The following is a 22,336-nucleotide window of genomic DNA, read 5'->3' as shown; positions in this document are numbered from 1 at the left end:
CATTTTCTTCAAATAATATGTTAATATATTTTGTGAAGGTCGTTTCCAAACATTTTATATTTACATTCTTCTTTCTGATGTTTCTTAGATATTCTTTGCTACTCTTTCTCTGACTTTTTTTGGTATAATAGTAATATATGTTTCTGGTAGAAAAAAATGAGAAGAAATCAAGAAAAAAAACCCTAAGTATAATTCTAATAGTCAACACCCAGATTCCAGTACAGTTAACTTTTTGGTGTACTCACTCAACGCTTTTTCTATTCTTATGTATGTGTATTTTTATATTTCTTATGTAAATGAGGTATCATACTGTTCTGTAACTTCTTTCATCTGCTATACAAGGAACATCTCATGTCAGTGTATGCACTTCCTTGCTGGATGCTATTCTGTTATACAGATGTACCTTAATTTATTTAACCAGACCTTTACTGGGGACCTTTGTTGTTGTTTCTAACTTTCCAGCATGAAATCATTCTGTGATAAAGCTCTTTTTACCTCCTCAATTCCAAAGAGCCTTGACATTTTATTAAGTATCGGATATATACAAAATAATATTTATAAAATAAATGTTTAAGGATAAAAAAAGTAACAATGACATGATCACTTGTGCACCTACTGTCCCATTTAAGACATAGAACATTTAAGCCCCTATGTGTCCCTCTCCAATCCCATCCTTCCTAATCATTCTATATATATATATATATGTGTGTGTGTGTGTGTGTGTGTGTGTGTGTATATACATATATATGTATGTATATATGATTTTTGCATGCTTTTGAACTTCATATGATTGGAATTTACCATATGGGTCTTTCTGGGACATACTTTTTCCACTTAATAACATGTTCCTGAGATGCATCCATGTTGTTGCAAATAACTACAGTTTATTCATGTTTATTTCTGTATAGTATTCAATTATATGAATATATCAGAATTTTACTCCATTCTACTGTTGGTGAATATCTTGGTTGTTTCTAGTTTTTGCTCTTACAGATATGCTACTATGAACATCTTGTACCTACCGCCCACTACATGTGTACAAGAGTTTCTCTAGGCCAAACATCAGAGAGTAGAATTGCTGAGTCAAAAGGCATGCATACCTTCAACCTAATAGATAATGCAAATTATCTTCCAAAATGGTTGAAATAAATTGACTCTCCCACAAACACTGTATAAGAATTCAGTGGTTCCACATCTCTAATTCTTGGTATTCCACATTGAAAAATTTCTGTCAAGCTGATGAGATTGAAATAATATGCCACTGTGGTTTTAATTTGCACTTCCCTGATTACAAATGAAGTTGAACATATTTTCATATGTTATTTTACCATTTGTGTTCTCTCTTCAGTGATATGCCCAGTCAAATCTTTTTCCCCTTTAGAATAAATTAGGTTGTAGTTTTCTGAATGGCTTACAGTTTTTGGTCTGGATACTAACCCTTTGTCATATGGGTATAGCAAATACCCTCTCCCAGTGTGTGACTCACCTTTTCACTTCTGTTATGGTATATCTTGATGAACGGAAGTTCTTCATTTTAATGTAGTTCACTTTAATAGTAATTTACTTTACTCTCTATGCTTTTCTGTCTCGCTTCAGAGATTCTTCTCATCCGTTAATTGAAAAGGGCATTTTCTTTTATTACTTTCAAAAAGTTTAAAAACTCTACCTAATTTTGAGTCTTTTAGACACCTAGAATTGATTTTTGGCATGTGGTGTGAGGTAGGGGTTCAGATCCCCTTTTTTCTATACGAATAACCAGTTGTCTCAGCATCAGTTATTTAAAGCTCATACTTTCTCAACTGATTTTCAGTGTCCGTTCTGATACACTTGAGAATCAACGTGCCAAGTTCCACTATCCATTCCTCAATGCCCACCAGTCAAAATAAATACTTTGTTGGGATTTTAAATGTAATAAAAGAAATCTACGGATCAATTGGAAAAGCAATGACAACTTTATAATATTGAATCTTCCTACCCATAAACATAGTATCACTTTCCATTTATTTAAATTTCCTTTGATTTCTCTCAGTCATTTTATGATTTTCTGTATACAGGTCTTACTCATATTTTGTTAAATCTCTTCCTAGGTAATTCATATTTTTGATACTACTGTAAATGGCATCTGTCTTTTTATTACACGTTCTAATTTTTTGTTGCTGGTATATAGAAATGCATTTTTAAAATATTGACCTTATAAGTATCAATTTTACTAAAAAAAAATCTTAATTCTATTTTTCTGTATAGGAAAATTTTTAAAGCGGGGGGAAGGGAAGAAGGAAACGGACAAGAAAAGGAATTTAAGCCATAAACCAACAAAGCACTGATAGTTCCAAACATGTCAGACACTAAAATGACGGATATAGGCTCAAGTGGTTTATAAAACCTATAAAAAGACTACACCAGCAACGTCCCTATCTTTAATATGTATTTTTATGTGTATGTAAAAATCTTATCTCCTGCAGATGACTCCCTAGTTTCTGCCCTCTAATCATTATAAATTGTATATAAATTTTATACTATCTGATATTTCCAACACCTGATTGACTTTTTGTGGGTGATGTGAGTTGCTTGTTATTTTGTTGGGTCTCGCTCATGATGCTTTTCTTTTCTAATTGTGAATTCATATTTCTATGGGAATTCTTTGAAGCCTAGATAGAAGGGAGTTCATTTAAAAAGGATCTGCATGTGTTTCTGCCAGATGCTCATGGGTACTACTGAAGGAGGGCCACTTTAAACTAAATTCTCAGCTTGAAGGTTTTCCAGACCACCCAGGTAGTGCTACTCTGGCAACAAAACTCACACGTGAGGGCTAGCTTGTACTTAGAAACTTTCAGGAAAGATTTTTCTTCTCCTTTACCAGCGCCAAATTTTAACATAAGCAAATGTCCTTGTTGTCTGCAATGGGGGCAATTTTATTTCTAGTATACCCTTTCGAGCTTTATGTAGGATTGTCTTTTATGCTGCCCTCTTTGGGCTGGACCTAGGCTTTGTCAACTATCATCCATATTTCACAAGGCTGTGAACACTGGATCTCAAGATCCCCTGATTTGTCAAAAGTCCTCAGTGCAAAGGCCATTAGCAGTGCCTGGGTCATCTCACTTGGGCCTTGCTTAGAATTCCTTTTGGCCTTACTTTATTAGCAGGTCACTGATGCATTTAAAAATATATATATTTCTATATTTTATTCATTGTTTTTAGTTATTCTCAATGGGAAGTTTGTGAAGGGCATGTAGTTTGCTAAGCACCCCCCACCTCACTTCAGCTACACCTTCTCATATCCTAGATCTTTCATTTCCAATATCTATTTCACCTCCTAAATCTCAATTTCAAATATCTTCTCTCTATGGCCATCATCTCCTATCTTTGCGTGCCTCTAATTTACCAGTCCCACCTTAACAATTCTCCAGCCCTATTAGGACTCCCAATTCAATCACCCCCAAATATTCACTGGCCATTTACTCAGGTTCTTCCTCATCCACATTAGAGTCTACGCTGGGTCTCTGTGTTGCAAAATACAATAAAAATAGTGCCTTCTGTAGTTGTGCCATGCTATGGTACTGACTTTGTGTTTCATCATCATAATCACTCCTTTATACACACCCTCCATGTCTTTTTTTTCTTTTTTTTTTTTCTTCGTCCTTCTCTCATCTGATCTGGCACAATTATTGACTGAGTAAACCCGCATTTATCTGCCTACTCTGTACCTAGTTCTGGAGGAAAAGAAGCAACTAGGCTAACTGGTTTCCTTCTAAATGTATGTGGCTTCAGGCTGTAGAGAAATCCTTCTGTATTTCTCTAGTCAGTTCTCTCCACCACCTTTCAAAGCAGCTTCTCTCTGCAAATCCCCAGCCTTCCCTGACCCCAGCCCCCTTTCTCAGTTGATGGCTTCCCTTAGTCCATGGAGACATCCTCATCCACTCACCACCAAACTCCATGCATGTTTAATAGATGCTCATCTTTTCCTCTTGTGACTTCAGATGAACTCTCCATGTTCACATCTAGGGCCATCCTTTCCACTTGTGCACAGGATCCCACCCCCTTTCTCTCCCCTCCACCCCTCACTATCAGTGGTTCTCTGCCATTCTGACTCTCCTCCTGCTCTGAGAATGAACACATCCTGTCAGATTTTTTTTTTCTTAACATAAGAGACAACTTCTTCTGGGAAGATGAAGTTGATGTACTTTCCCATATTCCTCCAGCTAAGTGAAACTAAAACCCTTGGACATTACATATAAAAGAAACATAAGAAGGCTGAAAGGTAGAGAGAGGAAGGCAGATCAGCTAGGGACTTTGAGACCTGAGGAATGACACATGGTTAGTTCCTACCTTGTTTGTTTGTTTACCTCATATATCCCAGACTTGGAGCTGAAGAAGCTAGCAACCTGCAAACGCCAACAGGCACAGACAAAAAAAAAAAAAACAAAAAACAACCTTCAACCAAAGCCTGGTCTGCTTAGCCAGAGAACCAGGAATAGGTCAGCCTAGTGAAATAGAAAACTTTTAGAATTATCTAAGCAGCTCTACTCCAGCCAAAAACCACAGAAAAAAAAAAAAACAAACAAAAACTGTGGCCCCACTCCCACCCATGCCAGCCAAGTCCTAGAGGGGAGACTAGACTTCAGCCTTCCGCTAGGCTGTACCAAGGCACCCCAACACACCTGCCAAGGTGGCGGCAGAGAAGGATACATAGGGAGCTGGGATTTTCATCCCCAACAGGCATGAATGATACACACTCTCCTCCCTCCCCTCTCCACAGTACCAGTGGAGACCACACGGGGAGCCTGGACTTCCACCCCCAATGGCAGTAACAAGGCCTCTCTCCCCATCCCAGATGGGGTACTGCCAGAGAAGGCCTAGGGGAGCTTCAGGGCTTTTGCCACCACCCGGCGGTAACGAGGCACTTCTGCCCCTCCCATCCAGGAAGGCATCCGTGAAGGCCTCGTGAGAAGCTGGCACTCCCACACCTGCCCAGCAGTAATGAGGAGCTCACAGCTGTAAGAGAGCGTACACTTTGCCTTCTAGGTCACTGTGTAACCCCAGTGCCTGGAATGACAGGGGCTAGTTGCATGATCTCGCTCAAATCACTCATCCCTTCGGTGTCGCAATTTGTTCCTCTGTAAAATGAGAATGAAAATAATAGCATCTACCTGTAGGTTGCTGTGAGGATTAAATGAGTCCATACATATAAAGCTCCTAGAATAGAAAGTGTTAGCCATTGCTGCTGCTGCTGGCATTGTCATTATTCATTCCTTACTTATTTATGTGCCTCTTAAAATATAGCTTTAGCCGTATCCCAGGAGTTTTGATTTGTAGTGTTTTCATTATTTTTATTTTCTAAATATTCTGTGATTGCAATCATATTTCCCCTTTTGTGCCCAAGAGATATAGAGAAGGGTATTTTTGAATTTCCATGTGGGTGGGAAAGTTTTGTTTAAATGTTTCTAATTTATAGTTTTATTGCTCTGTGGTCAGAGAATGTCTGTGCACTTTGTGCTTTAGGAGATTTGTTGATGTTTTCTTTATAGTCTAGTAGATGATCTATATTAAAAAATAAGTTCTTCAATTAAAATAGTTTTTCCCCTTTTCCTCATTGTGAAGGATACATCTTATCCCTAGCCTAAAAGCTGGAAACATACTTTCCAACACACCAAACTAGACATTTAAATGAAATAAAATCTCCAATCATGTTGAGTTAACATGCTTTATTCCCATTCAATTTGCAGTAAGCACAGATTGCAAAGTTCCCCAGAGGGAGAGAAATGGGAGCAGGCATACTCAGACTTCAGGTGTGATTTGTTAGTTGTTCTTCTGCTGCCTCTTTTCTCCCTCTAATTTTGTCTTGTAAAGAAGGCATTTAATTCTAGTTGTAGCAGATTGTAATTTCCATAAGTGGCCACAGCAATATTTCTGACCCCACACGCTGTTCCAGGACCTTGCCACTTCCCGTCAAGAGGTGAAGTCTATTCCCTTCCCCTTGAACTGGGGTAGAACTTTATGACTGCCCCAACAAAAAGAGGATGGGGTGGATGTCATGTTGCATGCCTTCCCAGCTGGGCCATAAATGGCAATAGAGCCTCTGCCTGACTGTCTTGTGATGCCCTCTTGGAAGCCAGTCACCATGTTGTGAGGAAGCTCAGGCTACATAGAGAGGCTGCTTGTAGGTGCTGAGGTCCCAGCGAGAGCCACCATCAGTCAGCAGACATGTGAGTGAGCGAGTGAGTGAGTCTTCAGGGGATCTTAGCCCCAAGTCATCTCCACAGCCCCTGTCTGAATTGTGACCCACAGACCCAATAAGCATTATAAACAGTTGTTTTACCTCATTGATTTGTAGGGTAATTTGGTCCTCAGCTATAGTAACCCTATCTCTAAGGATACAGTGACCCCAGCTAATCAGACAATTCCAACTAGAAGGTGGGTGTTATAATGAGAAAAACATGAGACTAGGACCTGGGAGACCTAGGTCATAGGCCGGATTAACTCATAATTGACCTTAGGACCTTGAACATATCATGTAACCTTTCTGAGTCCTAACATTTGAACCTTTTAGGCCCCTTCAAGTTCTACCATTAATTAAGGCCTTGATAGAGAACAATATGAAAAGGTTTCATATTGGAAATACTCGATCTCTTGAGAGACTGCATATCTATATGTAATCAATGACATTCTTGGTTTTACAGTTAACTCTCACAGGGAAATCTTATTTCCCTCCTTTCCAAACTATGGGAAAATTTTTCCAAAGTATTGACAGCAGAGAATAGGGTCATTTTTTATCAACCCAATTTTAGCATAAAATAAATTAGAAAGCTGGCTGGGCCTTTGCTGCAAGACGTGGGCTCCCCAGTCTCAGTTCATGGTAATATAGTAACCACTGCTTAGATTCTCGACTTTTATATTGTTCAGTCATCTTTGCCTGCTATTTTGGGTGTTCTTTGCTAGTTACCCGGTGACTTGCTGCCAGAATATGCTTACAGAGATTTTACTGTCTCTCTCTAGATTCAGCAGTTTGAGAACGTTAAATGTGCCTTGCAAAGCTAAATCTGCTATGGGATATATAAGGCTGGTCTCTCATCAGTTGTAATTCTCTGGTAGTTGCATTGTTAAGAGGAGTCATCTATTATTCCACATACTACATTCCAGAAGAAGCTAAAGCAAGTGTTTAATGCATGCTTTCCAGGGCACAATACTGCACAGTCCCTAGAGTGTGATGACTTGGGACAGCTGCCCCAAGTCAATATTCAGGGGACCCAGCCATGCTGGCAGCTTGTCAGTGACTCAAGGAGCACCAGCTGGGGCCCTGTAACATGCTTGTACCACGCTCACAGAGAAACAGTTTTTTTTTTTTTGAAATAAATTTATTTATTTATTATTTATTTTTGGCTGCGTGGGGTCTTCGTTGCTACGCGTGAGCTTTCTCTAGCTGTGGAGAGCGGGGGCTACTCTTTGTTGTGGTGTGTGGGCTTCTCATTGTGGTGGCTTCTCTTGTTGTGGAGCCCAGGCGTTAGCCATGCGGGCTTCAGTAGTTGTGGCACGTGGGCTCAGTAGTTGTGGCACATGGGCTCAGTTGCTCTGCGGCGTGTGGGATCTTCCCAGACTAGGGCTCAAACCCGTGTCCCCTGCATTGGTAGGCGGATTCTTAACAACTGCGCCACCAGGGAAGTCCTGAGAAACACTCTTCACTTGCCTCCCTTTCCTGGAGTCACCAGAATCACCGCCTATTCCCTTTGTACCCCAGCGTTCCCACCACAGAACAAGGTTAGTAGGTTACCTTCTGATATGAATTGTATCCTCCCTGTGAAGCAGTTGTTTCCTACGTCTGTTTAGGACACTTGCATTTTGTTATTTTAATGATGTGATATCATTAAATATTACATAAATTGATGAAATATGAAGACAATAGAGTTGTTTCTAGTGAACAAGTCAAAAGCTTCCTAAAGTGTGAGCGATATAGCTGCAAAAGATTGTGGGAAAAACTCTAGAAGAATTCTGCACTCAGATCGCTTCCCCTTTATCTATAAGTTTTCATTCTCCTTTAAAGACACCCATACTTTACATCTCAGTTAATGATATGGATGTTCTTTTATTTTTTTTTTTATTTTTTTTTTTTTTAATTTTTATTTATTTATTTATTTATTTATGGCTGTGTTGGGTCTTCGTTTCTGTGCGAGGGCTTTCTCTAGTTGTGGCAAGCGGGGTCCACTCTTCATCGCGGTGCGCGGGCCTCTCACTGTCGCGGCCTCTCTTGTTGCGGAGCACAGGCTCCAGACGCGCAGGCTCAGTAATTGTGGCTCACGGGCCCAGCCGCTCTGCGGCATGTGGGATCTTCCCAGACCAGGGCTCGAACCCGCGTCCCCTGCATTGGCAGGCAGACTCTCAACCACTGCGCCACCAGGGAAGCCCCTAACCTACTTTTTAACACAGCAACACATGCTCCTGAGCAATAATTTGGCTTGAACTGTACATAAATTCAGCTCATCTCTACTTTCTGTTTCATCACAACAAATAAAGAACTGTGCAGACTGCCCTTTCCTGCTGCCAAACTACAAACTGCCACTCTGTGATTTTGTTTTCACATCAAGGATACTCTTCAGCTTTAGCCAGATCCCCCCAAGCCATTTCCCCCTCACTTTCCAGATTAATTCTAGAGGAATGAGATCTATTCCAGCCCCCACAAACCTCACTGGGATGGTTCTAAGTTCATTTACACAGGGAACCCTCTGCTACTTACCCAAATCTCAAAAGCTCCCCTACCTCTTGACCCAGGCAATTCCCTAGTACAGCACCTGGTTCCTTCTCTTCTTTGCTTCATCCAGTGTTTATTGTGCACCTATCACATGTCAGGCTCAGCGCCAGGTACTAGGTGGGCTGTAGTGAATAAAATGTGTTTACTTTATATTGTCAACAACAGGTATGTAGTATGCGCAGAAGAGCAGTAGCTACGTCTTTTTGTCTTGTTGTTTTAATGGATAAATTGGTAAACTAATGAAGGAGAATTTCCGTAGCACTTTTGACTTTGGAAATTGTTGGTGTATGTCATTATGTATGCATTTAGATATGGTATGTATTTATTTGCATTTCTGTGGAAATTAAAAGGGCATGTAATACTTTAGTTTAACCCAGGGGCTAACAAACTTTTTCTGTAAGGGGGTCAGAGAGTAGATATTTTTGGTTTTGTGTCACAGGGTGTCTTTCACAACTACTAAAGTAAGTAAGCTGTTACAGCATAAACACAGTCATAGATAATACATAAATGAATGGGAGTGGCTGGGTTCCAATACAATTTTATTTATAAAAACAGGCAGTAGCCAGAGTTTGCTGACCCCTGGAATCTATTAAAATACCTTACTGCTGCTCCTATTAGCAATTAAACTTGCTTAAGCCTCTTCCCTTTAAAAAAAAAAAAAAATCCAAGTCCCACATCACTGCAAGAAGTTGTCTTGTACACACCATCTCTACCTCCCCACCTCTCATTCACCTCCAGTGCTAGACAGTCTGACCTCTGTGCTCACCGCCCACTGAAATTGCTCTTATCAAGGTCACCAACAATCTAGCCAACAGAACCCAACAACACATTAAAAGGATCATACACTATGATAAAGTGGGATTTATCCCAGGGATGCAAGGATTCTTCAATAAACGCAAATCAATGTGATACACCATATTAACAAATGGAAGAATAAAAACCATATGATCATCTCAATAGATGCAGAAGAATCTTTTGACAAAATTCAACACCCATTTATGATAAAAACTCTCCAGAAAGTGGGCATAAAGGGAACCTACGTCAACATCATAAAGGCCATATATGACAAACCCACAGCAAATATCATTCTCAGTGGTGATAAACTGAAAGCATTTCCTCTAAGATCAGGAAAAAGACAAGGATGTTCACTCTCGCCACTCTTACTCAACATAGTTTTGGAAGTCCTAGCCACGGCAATCAGAGAAGAAAAAGAAATAAAAGGAATACAAATGGGAAAAGAAGAAGTAACACTGTCACTGTTTGCAGATGACATGATACTATACATAGAAAACCCTAAAGATGCCACCAGGAAACTACTAGAACTAATCAATGAATTTGGTAAGGCTGCAGGATACAAAATCAATGCACAGAAATCTCTTGCATTCCTATACACTAACAACGAAAAATCAGAAAGAGAAATTAAGGAAACAATCCCACTGACCTGTGCAACAAAAAGAATAAAATACCTAGGAATAAACCTACCCAAGGAGGCAAAAGACCTATACTCAGAAAACTATAAAACACTGATGAAAGAAATCAAAGATAACATAAACAGATGGAGAGATATACCATTCTACAGAATTGGAAGAATCAATATTGTGAAAATGACTATACTACCCAAAGCAATCTACAGGTTCAGTGTAATCCCTATCAAATTACCAATGGCATTTTTCACAGAACTAGATCAAGAAATTTTACAATTTGTATGGAAATGCAAAAGACCCCAAATAGCCAAAGCAATCTTGAGAAAGAAAAATGAAGCTGGAGCAATCAGGCTTCCTGACTTCAGACTATACTACAAAGCTACAGTAATCAAGACAGTATGGTACTGGCACAAAAACAGAAATATAGATCAGTGGAACAAGATAAAAAGCCCAGAGATAAACCCACGCACCTATAGTCACCTTATCTTTGACAAAGGAGGCAAGAATATAACATGGAGAAAAGACAGCCTCTTCAATAAGTGGTGCTGGGAAAAATGGACAGCTACACGTATTAGAATGAAATTAGAACACACCCTAACACCATACACAAAAGTAAACTCAAAATGGATTAAAGACCTAAATGTAAAGCCAGACAGTATAAAACTCTTAGAGAAAAACATAGGCAGAACACTCTGTGATATAAATCATAGCAAGATCCTGTTTGACCCACCTCCTAGAGTAAGGGAAACAAAAACAAAAATAAACAAATGGGACCTAATGAAACTGAAAAGCTTTTGCACAGCAAAGGAAACCATAAACAAGACGAAAAGACAAGCCTCAGAATGGGAGAAAATATTTGCAAATGAAGCAACTGACAAAGAATTAATCTCCAAAACATACAAGCAGCTCATGCAGCTCGGTATCATAAAAACAAACAAGCCAGTCCAAAAATGGGCAGAAGACCTAAACAGACATTTTTCCGAAGAAGACATACAGATGGCCAACAAATGCATGAAAAGATGCTCAACATCACTAGTCATTAGAGAAATGCAAATCAAAACCACAGTGAGGTATCACCTAAAAATCTACAAACAATAAATGCTGGAGAGGGTGTGGAGAAAAGGGAACCCTCCTGCACTGTTGGTGGGAATGTAAATTGATACAGCCACTAAGGAGAACAGTATGGAGGTTCCCTAAAAAACTAAAAATAGAAATACCATATGACCCAGCAATCCCACTATTGGGCACATGCCCTGAGAAAACCATAATTCAAAAAGATACACGTACCACAACGTTCACTGCAGCACTATTTACAATAGCCCGGACATGGAAGCAACCTAAATGTCCATCAACAGATGACTGGATAAAGAAGATATGGCACATATATACAACGGAATATTAGCCATAAAAAGGAACGAAATTGAGTTATTTGTAGTGAGGTGGATGGACCCAGAATCTGTCATACAGAGTGAAGTAAGTCAGAAAGAGAAAAACAAATACCGCATGCTAACGTATATGTATGGAATTTATCAAAGCAGTACTGATGAACCTAGTGGCAGGGCAGGAATAAAGACGCAGACGTAGAGAACAGACGTGAGGGCATGGGGGGGAAGGGGAAGCTGGGATGAAGTGACAGAGCAGCATTGACGTATATACCCTACCAAATGTAAAATGGATGGCTACCGGGAAGCAGCTACATAGCACAGGGAGATCAGCTCAGTGCTTTGTGATCACCTAGAGGGATGGGATAGGGAGGGTGGCTCAAGAGGGAGGAGATATGGGGATATATGTATACATATAGCTGATTCAGTTTGTGGTACAGCATAAACTAACACACATTGTAAAGCATTTATACTCCAATAAAGATGTTAAAAAATAATAAGTTTAAAATTGTGCACCATTCTGAGTAGTGTGATGAGAACCATCCTGCTTCATCCAGCCCGGGACGTGAATCATCCCTTTCTCCAGCATATCCCACCTGTTAAGTCACTTAACTAGCTGTCTCAGTTATTGAATTGACTGTCTTGGTATCATAGTGTTTGTGTGTAAATAACAACTATTTTACTTAATAATGGCCCAAAGCACCAGAATAGTGATGCTGGCAATCTGGATATGCTAACGTGAAGCTGTAAAGCGTTCCCTTGAAGTGAAAATGTCAAAGTTCTCAACTTAATAAAGGAAGAGAAAAAATTAAATGCTCTGGTTGCTAAGATCTATGGTAAGAACAAATCTTTTATCTGTGAAACTGTGAAGAAGGAAAAAGAAATTTGGCTTGCTTTGCTGTTGCACCTCAAACTGCAAAAGTTAGGGCCACGGTGTGTTATAGGTACTAAGTTAAAATGGAAAAGGCATTATATTTGCATAAGATATTTTGAAAGAGACCATGTTCACATAACTTTGATTACAGCATATACTTATAACTTTTATTTTGTTATCAATTGTTGTTAATCTCTTAATGTGCCTAATTTATAAAATAAACTTTATCATAAGTATGTATGTATAAGAAAAACATAGGATACACAGGGTAAAATACTATCTGCAGGTTTAGGCATTCAACCGGAGGTCTTGAAGCATATCCCCTGTGGATAAGGGAGGTCTATACTATTTATATATTCAACACAATAAATTGTTTCTTATTTCATGATTACAGTTGTGATTAGAATATGTATTTAGTTTTTAACTGATCACAGTATTTCTCTACTAATTATTACAAAATTACCTCAATTCAAGTAGATCAAACAAGAGGATACCTTATCAATTAGAAACATACATTAGTATACTCAAACAATCCTTGAATTTACAAGAGCTTAAATAATAAAATTTAATAAAAAGTTAATAGCAGCAATAAAATTGCTAAAATAAATATTCTAAAGTATGAAAGAAAATCAATTAAATAAATACTTATCATCATTACTTAAGCTAAACAGGCATCAGGAAAATAGTAATTTCACATGTAGTGAAACCAGGTAACCACTACCACTAAATAAAACTTGCTGAATGTCTACTACTATATATGAAAAGCACTGTTCCGTGTACCAAGAGGAATTACAAAATCAGTTTCAGACTGTCCTCAAGGAATTTACATTCTGGTTGAGGGAGATACAATACGTATAATTAAACTATAATATAAAGTGGTATATTATGGCACATGCACACCAATGAAGGACAGGAAGCAAACAATGCAAAAAATAAATGAGGCAGCAGATAGCTAGAATGATGTACTCCAACTACATCAAGGGAAACTTTCAAGTAATAAGACTCTTACCATGCCACTTATAATCCTGTTGCTAACATCGCCTACTTAAATATTTGAGGATAAAATAGAGAATAACTAAATTCAGCAATAAAATATGATGGTTAGAAAAAAATCACATCTATTTCCAGTACTATCATCATTGTTAGGACCAGAAACTGACTCCTCATGTAGCATTCTGTAAAAAGCCTTGCTCATTATATCCATCTACAGGTTGTACTTTCCCCCTCCAATTCCCCTCCCTGATGAGGGAGCAGTGGTAGGCCTGGGGTTCCTCTGGGGTTCCTACTGAGGACTATACAATATAATTATTGCTTTCTAACAGCCAATTGGAAATTTAACTTTAAAGTGATAATAGTATAATAGGTTTAAAAACAAGGAGCTGTATTAGATAACTCTGCATCTGAATAGCATACAAGGCATTACTCTAAATAGGCAAAACTGCTTAATATCTACCTGCCAGAGCACTGAAATATGATGTTAAACTAATTGTTCCCAACAATTTTTACTTTAGTAGCAGTGACTGAAGATTGACTGGTTAGTGAGTTTGGAAATCCGATGGATTAAGAAGCTCACTTGAAGGAGAAAATTAACAAAGTTAAGTGGAATTTCTGCAAATTAAAAAAAAGTTATTATTAGAAACTTTAAGAACTTTAGCTACAGAGAAATATGAAACAAGCCACTATGCCTTCTAAACCAACCTTACCAGGTGGTAAAGAGGATGCAATATCTTTGAGTGACATAATGTAGCCATACAGAATGTAAACTAACACACGTAATAAAAAGCGCTCACATTCTTTTCTTGGACTTTAACACACTCCAACCTTTTTCATAGGTTCAGTGTGCATAAGTAACTAAAAAATAAAAATTGTTGATTCTCTGTGTTTAGCTCTCAAGAAAGATTATTCGCCAAAGCTTTCCATTAAACACTGATTATACAAGCAAAGCACATCTAAACCTAAGAAAGCATTTAAACCTTTTGAAAAAGAGCTATTATTCCTTCAACTACTGTGTAAAGACTATAACTGCATGAAACTTAGCCATTGTAACACCACCACCAAGAAGAAACTGCTTCTTACTTTATTCAAAGTTGATTACCACTCTGAAGAATCCTCAAGCCATACATGTATTACAACTCTAAAGAATCCTCAAGCCATACAATTCAGCAAAATGCTTAAGACAACTAAGTAACAAATACCAATTTTTCCAGACCTTTCTACATAGAACTCGCATTAAATAACTAGTTTTACATAAAAATATCACATTAACAATGTTAGTCAGTAGTATCAAAACACACATGGATAATGATATTTTGTCCTGATTTTAAGTTCCTAAAGTGTGTAAAATCTTTTGATGTTTTAACAATTATGTTCAAAAAGAAGCAGCCATTAAATCCCATAATGTGTACGTGTGTGTGTATGCCTTAAACCACCTAGTATTGATTAGAAAAATGTTAAAGAATGGTTAAAAAAAAAAAAAAGGCAATACTTTTTAGTCAGCACAGTGTCAACATCTGGGCATGTCTGAGAAGTAACAGCAAAAGCTTTCGAATACAGTGTATCACCCAGAAATTAGATCTTGGGAGATCCTAGAACAAAAAGGCTCAAGGCCCTCAGGCATAGGTAGAACTAAGCAATGGATCTCAAAGATGGGATCCTGAGATGTGGCTCTCTGCATAAGCATCACCAGGCAGCTTGTTAAAAATGCACGTTACTGGGCCACACTCCCAGAGATCCTAATTTAGTAGCTATAGGGTGGAACCAGGTATCAACATATTTTTTTTAATTTTTCTTTTCTCTCTTTTTTAAAAAAATTAATTTATTTATGTTTGGCTGCGTTGGGTCTTCGTTGTTGCACGCGGGCTTTCTCTAGCTGCAGAGAGCGGGGGATACTCTTTGTTGCAGTGCGCCGGCTTCTCATTGCGGTAGCTTCTCTTGTTCGGGAGCACGGGGCTCTAGGCGCACGGGCTTCAGGAGTTGTGGCTCGCGGGCTCTAGAGCACAGGCTCAGCAGTTGTGGCGTGCGGGCTTAGTTGCTCCACGTCATGTGGGATCCTCCTGGATCAGGGCTCGAACCCGCGTCCCCTGCACTGGCAGGTGGATTCCCAATCACTGCGCCACCAGGGAAGCCCTCAACATATTTCTTAAACCAGACCAAATTGATTCAGATGCATCATCAGCCTTGGGAACCACTGAGGTCCTAAAGCAATGTTTCTCAAAGTGTTAGACGTGTTAAATACGCTCAATACTGGGCCCAATTTCTCATCAACAATGTGAGACTCTCTGCTAGTGGGACCAAACAATGTGAATTTTAAATACGTATCTCAAGTGAATCTAATGGTACTAAAAGCTTCAGAACGTACGTCTACAGGATTGGGACTAGATCCTTTAGAGTTGCAGGTGCTCGAAAATAAAATCATTTTGTTGATTATAATCTACTCCATTCAGAGGCACTGAAAGTTTGAATATAAATCCAAGAAAATATCCTGCTGCAAAAAAGTCAAACAATTCTTCGAAATCTGCACTTAGCAGCTAACCTTCTAGAATCTAGTAAGTTTAAACTTCTAGTCATCTCCTTCAAAAAGGTCACTTTCTAAACTGAGTGCCAGCCATGACAATAAGAACCTTCAAACCTAAATACAAAGCACTCTAGGCAGAATGCTTTCTTAGAAAGATGAGATAACAGACAAAAAGTTCAATACAGCTTCTTTGGAAAGATTCCCTCCCACCCAAACAGGGCATTTTGCACACACAAGTTAACTACAATAAAATTTCCTGCCTAAAAAATACAAGAAATTCTGAAAAAATACGTTAAGTAGGTTCCTTTTAATAAAATCAAAGTGTGAAAGAAAAATTAAATAAAATATATAAGCAGAGTAAAATTTAGATTTTAATAATTAATTTGATTAAAGAATTTAAGCCTGAGTCTCCAAATATTACAGTATTTTATAGACTGTTTATTTAAAACCTTTATCTTTTAAGAAAAAATAAGTGTTTCATGATGTCTGAATTTGCTCCTTCATCTTATAATTTCAATCCTTATCACTGAAATCAAAATAACAAATGCATGGAGCAGAGACTGAATAGAAGACGTTAGGTTGCTTTTCTTCAACTTCAAAAAAACCTGAAATGATACAGTTCCTAATTTAGTGATCAAAAATAACCAAAAGTAAATACGGGTAGAGAATATCTTGCTATTGGTTCACTGAGGTTAAGCATGAACTTAACTAAAGGTCTGTTTTGTTTTGTATTTTTATACATCTATTGATTTTTTATTTTTATTTTGGCTGCGTTGGGTCTTTGTTGCCGTGTGCGGGCTTTCTCTGGTCGCGGTGAGTGGGGGCTACTCTTCATTGCAGTGCACGGGCTTCCTACTGCAGTGTCTTCTCTTGTTGAGGAGCACGGGCTCCAGGCGCACGGGCTTCAGTAGTTGTGGCACGCGGGCTCAGTAGTTGTGGCTCGCGGGCTCTAGAGCGCAGGCTCAGTAGTTGTGGCGCGCGGGCTTAGTTGCTCCGCAGCATGTGGGATCTTCCCGGGCCAGGGCTCGAACCCGTGTCCCCTGCATTGGCAGGCGGATTCTTAACCACTGTGCCACCAGGGAAGCTCCTAAAGGTCTGTTTTGTTCATAGAGATTTGCTTCAGTATTTCTGTATTGAGAGTCACTTCCTTGAAAGTTATAGTTTTACATTTATTATCACTGTTGAAGAGTCTCTCCTTGACCAAACTTTAGTCAGGCTCCTCTGAACTCTTTCCAATTAGGCCCTAACTTTTGGGCTTCTGTGTTCATCTCTGCATTGTCCAATTTTAGCAAGAATCCTACTATGTCAGTTTAACCAGAATCCCCCACCCTCAATATTGATCACGCTGGATATCTGATTAGGTTCCTCATCTCTACCATCCCCCATGTAATATCTGACCACCTGGCCTGCCTTCATCAACAATCCTGTTTAGGTCTGTTTAGCCAGAATCCCTCTTATTTTGATGTTTCTTTCCTCTTAGTAATTTTTACCCCACCCTTCTACTTGGCTATACATCCCCAGTTCTCCTAGTTGTATTCCAAGTTTGAGCCCAATCTCTCTCCCCCACTGCAAAACCACACTGCAGTGGGCCCTACAACTATCGTGATAGTCTCCCTGAATAAAGTCTGCTGTACTAATCTTTATAAGTGTCATGAACAATTTTTTCTTAAACATCACTACCAGCGTTATGAGTAATTTTCTCCTTGCCTCACGGTTACAGAGAGAAATTTTCAAAATAAATCCCTCCCCACGCCCAACCAGGAAAAAAAACAAATTTAAAGAACTATGTAACTAAGAATAAAAAAAGTAGAAAGGAGGAGACTGGTATACATCTCTAGCCAATCGAATGCACATTAATACTGATCATCTAATAGAATTATTGTTACATTCAGTTTTCCAAAGTCAGCACAGTCTAGGCACCTCACCAACGGCCTTTATGGGCCTTTCTTGCTTAAAATATAAGAAGATAAAAAGTTAGCCAAACTCATGGGTCACATAAAATAAAATCATCAAAATCAAATGAACTTCAGATGAGACAGGGAGGACACCAGATCTGAATATGCTATCTGAAATAAAACTAAAGGGCAAAAACTAAAGCCCTCTCAGTGTGAGCAGATTCTGAAACACGAATCAAGACCTGGAATCCTGCCATAGAAGCAATCTAGAAAACATGCCGAAATGACCATATGGCTGCCCTGCAGAAATCTGCAAAGGAACCAGTCAAGAAGCTGACAAGAGAAACAAACATGCTTCTCACCAAATGAGGCCTGACACAGCCTGGAACCTGAGGTCTGTCAAGAAAAACAAACAAAAAAATGTAGTCAAGCAGCCATTTAGGAATGATTCTTCTCTAGGTTATAGCTCACTCAAATTTGTGTCAAATGATACATAAATTGAGATGCGACATTTGAGGAAGGCCTTCAGCCTGTTTTCAAAGAAAACCCAAGAGAGTATCTTCTTGCATCAGGGTTGTAAAAGAAAACTTCACCAAGACGGCCACGAAGGCTGGTGACAAGCACTGGAGGAATACACAACAAATTAAGATGGAGCTCTGACATCTGGAATATATCTATAAAGAAATTAACATATATGGCAGCTGAGATGCTAAAGATTTTTAAGTTCATTTTTTTTCTGGTGGAAAATGGTATTTCTTTCAGGAACCCTGGCAAAGTCATAATTAGTACAAGAACATTCTATAAACTTTATCAACTTCCAATGAATTCGATTAATAGAGCTTCCAAACATCTAAAATCTTACCTAACTAATGGTCTCAAATGTTAAAGAAATAATCACAAAGTATTAGCAACTATACAACAACCAAAATAAGATGACCAAAAATGGATATTAATACAGTAAGTGAAAGGAAAGCAAATATTCCTTAACCAGAAGACAAAATGTTTAACAAAATTTTGTTTCAAAGCACTTAACTTCCAGTTAAAGCAGTGGTAGAGCTTAGGAAATTTTTAACCAAATGAGACAGATCCACTATTATATTCCAATTAAAAAAAAAAAAAAAACGAACAAAAAAGACTATAATAAAGGCTACAGAATGGGCTATATCTTTACCACAGTATGCCAACCAATATTACTGATCAAACTCCTTGATTTTTAAAGTAGGGAAAACTGTGATCTAATAGTTCAAAACAAGCTAAAAATATCCTTTAAATGACAGAAGCAATGACAAACCTCAGAACTGGAAATACTGAAAAATGTTGTGCTTGAGAGCAAGGAAGATATGAAAAGAGAGGTGATCAAACTCAGGAAAGATTTAGAAACAAAAGAAAAACTTATTTCAGGAATGAAGACTAAGTTAACAAGAAGCACAGTGGGTTAATGCCTTACAAAAGTAGAAAATGGAACATAAGACAAATTTTAGAATTAAAAAAAAAGAAGAGGTAAAAAGATTTTAAGAGACAATAATTAATATGTAACATAAGCAAGACTGTCCAATATATGTTTAGTAGGAGTCCCTGATAAAGACCAAAGCAACAAAGCAAAAAATACTAAAAACTATAATAAAACTCTCCTGGAATAAAAGATAACTTCAAACTACATATTGAAAGACTATACGTGTATCTGAGAAAATGATACAGCCCAAATCGAACACATTTTAATGAAGCTAAAGTGACCTTCAAGTATAAAAACCCATAGATTAAAACTTCTTACAGTCTTGTATATTCTTGCTACATAATACATGAGAACTCAAGGAATATTGTTCCCATAAGTCTGTCCTGAAGAATCTACCAGAGAATAAGCTTCAAACAACCAACAGCTTGGAAAGGAACGAACATAAGGGCTCCTGGAATGTGTGAGCCATTCAGGTAGTAACTTTCAAAGGGGAAGAGAGTAGCAGAATGCTCAATATCTCTAAGGTAAGTCTTCCATCATTCCATGAAAGAAATGACCAGAGAAGGATTGGAAATTCATACAGTTATTCTCTCAGCACATCTGTAAGACTAAGAATTTCCAGAATATCTGATAACCAAATGTAGTTATTAAATTTCTTATAGAACCAGATATATATATATACATATATTTTTAAACATTTTAATATTCCTCCAATATTTTATAGTGTTTACTCTGAGAAAAATTAATCTTAGTCTTAGAGAGGTACACTTTCTCCCTAGGTAACCTAGTAGAGAAATTAGCTCCTGCCTAACCTCGTGAAGAAACTAATTGAAATGGGGCATCCATAGTCACTCCATTAATAGAATTTTTGCCCATCCCCTTCCTCTAGAGCTGGCAATTACAGAGTAAAGTTTGAAAGTCAATCCTACAGAAGCCTGCAGCAAGAACCAGGAATGGATCAAGGAACGGGAATTCCTCTTACGGGGAAAGGTGGAGTTTACCACGGGAAAAGGTAGAATAACGGGCTGAGGGGCTTCCAGAGAGTCATTTGGAAAAAAACAAGATGGAAAGAAGCCTTGAAGAGTACCTTCACCTTGCAAGGAGCTAAATCTAGAAGGATCTGCTTTTTGAAGGAACAAAAGTAAGCAGCCTCTGTCCACATCATCCCAGTATCTATGGGACGGGTCAATAAAGAACAAAAAGTCCTAAAATAATTGTCAAGACCAAGAAAGAACTGATTGACTATTAACATTACGGAATCAGGGTCTTACCACTATTACAAAAGGACAACCAAATTCTACCATGTAATACAAGATCTTTATGATGAAATCTGTATGATGACCATAGTTCCTCTCATCCTGAAAAAGAATCTGAAAATGATCAGCTTTCTCATCTCTTATTTGAATAAAGAATGACTTAATATGGCAGAGAAAGCACAACAGTCTCCTAGACAAGTATATATCTCTTCTTAAATCTATACTGAAAATTTGTAGAATTCTAAATCCAAATACATTTTAACAACATACAATTTATGATGAAAATAAGATTCAAGCATTTAAGTCTAAGTTATAAACATTTTGTTTAGGTAATAAAACCTACAGATTAGCTCATAATAGCATAATAATAGGGTCAACAGTTAACTCCATGGTTAAGTCGAAAAGATTAAGGAGAAAGCTAATCTGTAGGTAATAAAACCTACAGATTAGCTCATAATAGCATAATAATAGGGTCAACAGTTAACTCCATGGTTAAGTCGAAAAGATTAAGGAGAAAGGCTTAGGAAAAGAGTAACTGCTTAACCTCAATAAGATATGACTGCTAGTCAAGCTAATTTACTCATGGTAGGCAAATGATAAACAGAACTCTGAACTGAAAATACATCTGGATACCACGGATTTGCTTCATGCAAAAGAATCTAGTTAATTAAATCTAGCCGACTAGCTGTATTTCCCCCCACATTGTGTCCCCAAATCCAGCAGTGGTGAATATGTTGTTGACTGGGAAATATATAACTACGCTTCTGTAGAATAAACCCCAAATCAATAGGCTCAACAGAATGAAGGCTTCAGAAATAAGGAAACACAGATGTTTATTCTAGCATTTACTTTCATAAATACTGACATCAAAGAATCAAATATGTAGCTGTGAAGCAGTACTGTATCCAAAATTGGATGCTTCATTAAAGCTGGATATGGCCCAAAGCTGCAGGAAATATCCTGAAGGAAAAGGTCTTCTACAAATGATACCTTTGTAGAGGCCATGGAGTAAAACAGAACATGGTGAAAACCAGTTCCGTGTTTGCATACACAGGACACCTTCCACCTCAACAATTCTACAAATATTGTGCATAAAAGGTTGCCAGGAAACACTGCCAAGGACTGGGATCAACTTCAGAAAAAATAAAACTACTAGTGGCATGACTAAGTGTAGGGGAAAAGTGTCATAAAATATTTTAGAAGAGCATCATATTTTATGCCTCCAGAACAGGCATAGAACTGGCCATTATAATCTTAGCCAAAAACAGTCTATTGATATTACTGATTGAACTGGACTTCAATCAAAATGGCACTGCCCAGGAGCTACAAATGGACTGAAGTCACAAAGTTCCAGAGTTTGTTATTAGCATCTAAGTTAATTTTTTCCCTTAAATGATGAAAGAACATTGTTCAAACCAAGAGCCCAAGAAATGAGCGAACAAATATCAGACTACACTTTTGGATATAGCTTGAATCATTAACAATACCTACAACAGCTAGGGCATTTGTAATAAAAACCGGAACAACACTTCCAGATGTACTAAAAAGACTCATCTCAACATGGGAAGAAAACAAAACCACACTCGAGAAAAGAGATGGGTCAACTGGATTTTTGTCTGCCTTTTTTCTCCATTCTTTCCTTCTTCACCTCTGACCAGAATTTTTTAAAATCCTTTCTATGTAGTGTTTGAGACAGGACAAGTACGAACAATATATATTCAAACATTATGAATAATACAGTTAACTTCTTTTTCATGGATATGTCAAATCACTCATTTATCTGTCTCTTCCCCCGCCC

This window comes from Eschrichtius robustus, chromosome 2, assembly GCF_028021215.1.
Source record: "Eschrichtius robustus isolate mEscRob2 chromosome 2, mEscRob2.pri, whole genome shotgun sequence".
Classification (NCBI taxonomy): Eukaryota; Metazoa; Chordata; class Mammalia; order Artiodactyla; family Eschrichtiidae; genus Eschrichtius; species Eschrichtius robustus.
This window is presented reverse-complemented; position numbering follows the sequence as displayed.